Source organism: Dama dama, chromosome 8 (assembly GCF_033118175.1).
Source record: "Dama dama isolate Ldn47 chromosome 8, ASM3311817v1, whole genome shotgun sequence".
In the NCBI taxonomy this organism is placed as follows: domain Eukaryota; kingdom Metazoa; phylum Chordata; class Mammalia; order Artiodactyla; family Cervidae; genus Dama; species Dama dama.
Genome location: NC_083688.1, coordinates 7,750,288 through 7,753,690, shown reverse-complemented (window position 1 = coordinate 7,753,690; position 3,403 = coordinate 7,750,288). Strand labels below are relative to the sequence as shown.

Genomic DNA, 3,403 nt, shown 5'->3' with positions numbered 1-3,403 from the left:
TTGTTTTTTAATATTTTGTGTGGTTTTTTTTTGGGGGGGTTGTGCAGTGAAGCTTGTGGTATCTTAGCTTCCCAACTAGGGATCCAAAACACAGCCCCTGCTTTGGAAGGTAAAGTCTCAATCACTGGGCCACCAGGGAAGACCCCCCCGCTGACTTCCTTGGGCAGCTCCCTGGCTCTGGCTCAGGTAGTGTCTGTCTCTGTGACTGAGTGTAAGGGGATGAGGCATTGCTTGGTCCAAGCCATCAGAGCCCACCCTGGAGGTGGAGGTGCCAGCCCTACCCCCAGCCAGTCACATGGGGTTCCAATAGAGCCAAATATGGTTCCGACGTGGGAGAGACGAGGAATGCGTGATGAGAAGCCACATAATAGCCATGACGTCACGGTGGTGGTGGTGGAATGCCCATTAACAGGAAATGAACCACAGGCTCCAGCATCCTCCAGAGCGAAGGGATGACAGGACTGAGGGCTTAAGGTGCAGGCTGCGATCAGACAGGATCCAAGTCCTGGACCTATACTCACCAGCTTATGTGACTTTTCTGGGGTAAGTCCTACTGTTCATTCAAAATCTTCACTGAGCACCCACTGTTGCTTCATTGTCTCTTTCCATGGCTAGACAAAGAGGCACCCAAAGAAAACACCGTGATCAAGTCTTTGTTGTAGTCACCCAAGTGCTTGGCACACATGTGGCTTGTAGAGTTGAAGCATTTGGAGAAGTGAGCAAATGTTCTTCATGGCTCCAAGGAATAGGGCTAAGCTGAAAGGAGCTCTAAAGGACAACTTTCAGATAAGAGGAGCAGAGATACTGGAAATACAAAAGAAAATGAAAGAAGTAATCATTGATACTTACTATGTGCCAGGAAAAAGCCTGTTTCAGGTCCTGTTGTGTTAATTCTTCACAAACATATGAGGTGAATACTGTTATTAACCCATTTCACAGGTGAAGAAACTGGATGCAGAAGACAATTGACTTTGTTCATTTACTTATTTACCAGATGAGTGCCTTTCCTGTGCCAGACCCTGGTGATTCACTCATAAACAAAGCAGCAAGGGTCTGAATCACTCGTTGAGCAAAGAGCAAAACTGGGACATTAGAACCCAGCTGGGTTTATCTTCACAGTTCGAGTGCTTGACTATTATATGGAATTCCTTGCAGAACAGAAGCCTCATAATGTAGCGAGTTTCTCGTCACTGAAGGTATGCAAGTGAGAACTGGAGAGAGCTAGGGACTGGCTACAAAAGAATTACAACTTCGGATGGACTAGGTGAGCTGCAAGGGCCCTGGAGCTGTTCTTCAAGCTCTGGAAGCCTCCAAAGAGCCTCTGAGCACTGCATCTAGTGTCTCACTGACCAGAAGAAAGATAAGGAGGGAGGGAGAAGGAAAGAGAAAGAGAAAGAGAAAGCAGGAGAGATGGACTAACATCTAGGGCATCTGCTCCTGCTGTGGGTCCCAGGGCCCGGGCGCCACCTCGTGGAAGAATGTGAGAAGCTGCTGGAACAGGAAAGAGAAATCCTTTTCAGCAGCTGGGAGTAGAGTCCAGTCGCTAAGTCCCGCTCTCTGAGACCTCATGGACTGCAGCACGCCAGGCTCCTCTGTCCTCCACTATCTCCCAGAGCTTGCTCAGATTCATGTCCACTGAGTCGATGATGCCATCCAGCCATCTCATCCTCTGCCAGCCCCTGCTCCTTTCGCCTTTAATCTTTCCCAGCATCAGGGTCTTTTCCAATGGGTCGGCTCTTCACATCAAGTGGCCGAAGTATTGGAGCTTCAGCTTCAGCATCATTCCTTCCAGTGAATATTCAGGGTTGATTTCCTTTAGGATTGACTGGTTTGATCTCCTTCTGACAAATCATGGTCCCCTGGAGAAGGTAATGGCAACCCACTCCAGGATTCTTGCCTGGAGCACCCCATGAACAGTTTGAAAAGGTAGAGATGAGGACAGAGAAACTGAGTGTGACAGATGAGTGTGTTCTTTCTTCAGGGTTCCAGACCCTTCTGTGCATAACATTGTATATAATGTAAGATATATATACATTGTAAGTTATAGTGTAAGACTCCCCCCACCCAATTTTCACTTCTCCAGAATTACCACATGCCTTTACAATGAACAGATAACATTTACTAGATGGTGGTACATCCTCTAATTGCCAGCATCCGAGTTTTACTCTCACTAATGAAGTCCTCATGATGCTCCAGGCACAAGCTAAGCCCTTGATGTGCATTATCTTATTGAATAATTGAATTTATGCCCACTTTACAGGAGAGGAAACTCAGGCTGGCGGCAGATCAAGAAGGCAGAGTCAGAAGACATGAAGCTCATCTCCTCCCACAAACACAACGAAGATAAATGTACATGTGGAACAATTCTCACAGAAAACCAACTGGAAACAGGCTGAGGGAGGCAAAGTCACTTGCCTCGTCTCACAGTGTATCTGGCTGAGATGCTGCTACGGAACATTACTCTTGACCATTGCAACACTGCACCGCTCCTCTCTTTAATGTCCTTGAGCATGCGGTTTCATCCCTGATTCATCACCCCTCTTCCTGGTCATGTGCCAAGAGCTTCACTGGGGCCGGGACTACATTTTGTTCATCTCATTCCATCCTCCTCACAACGCTGTGAGGTGGGTACCATTATTACCATTTTACCCATAGAGGCAAGAGTTCAAATAAACTAGAAGTACCTAATATATACATAAAAAGACTAGATATTAATAAAAAGTATACAAAAGGGAGAACTGTAGCTGTGTTTTGATGTTGGCATGAGTTAATTCACTTTCTATTTTCCAAATTTCCTGGTTGCAGAAAATCTTCACAATGTATCTGCAATTTTAGTTCATGGTATGTCAAATGGAAAAAAAATTACTAAATTTTACAAGGGACTTCTCTCGTGGTCCAGGGGTTTGGAATCCGCCTTGCAATGCAGGGGACGCAGGTTTGAGCCCTGATCAGGGAACTAAGATGTCACATGCTTTGGAGAACTAAGCCCATGTGCCATAATTAGAGTCCCTGCACCCCCAGCAAAGGACCCCACATGATGCAACGAAGATCCTAAGTGCCACAATTAAGACCTAACACAGACAAATAATGAAACGTTATATATACATGGTTTGATCCTGATATGCTCTGTGAGTACTTCTAAATATATTTGGGGGAAAACCTGGTTTGCTCTATATATTAAAGGAGGGGAGCTCAGTGATGGTTGAGTATTTTCAAGTAGAGTACTTGACCTGAAGTAAGGGCCTTTGGTTGTATTTGGATGATGGGATTGACAACAATTTCTTTTGTTTTTTGGGGGGGGATGGGGTGGGGGGCGCGCTGCTGTGTTGTGTGGCTTGCGGGATCAAGTTTCTAGACCAGAAATTGAACCCAGGCCCCCACAGTGAAAGCCTGAGTCCTAACC

General features: G+C 46.1%; 1 long non-coding RNA gene across 1 annotated transcript; it reads left to right on the top strand.

Moving 5' to 3' along the window:
- The first annotated feature begins 410 nt into the window (after positions 1-410).
- On the top strand, positions 411-2,739 carry LOC133060349 (uncharacterized). Its single transcript, XR_009693763.1, has 2 exons — positions 411-543; positions 2,261-2,739. It is a non-coding gene; the product is annotated as an uncharacterized LOC133060349 (long non-coding RNA).
- Positions 2,740-3,403: the final 664 nt, after the last annotated feature.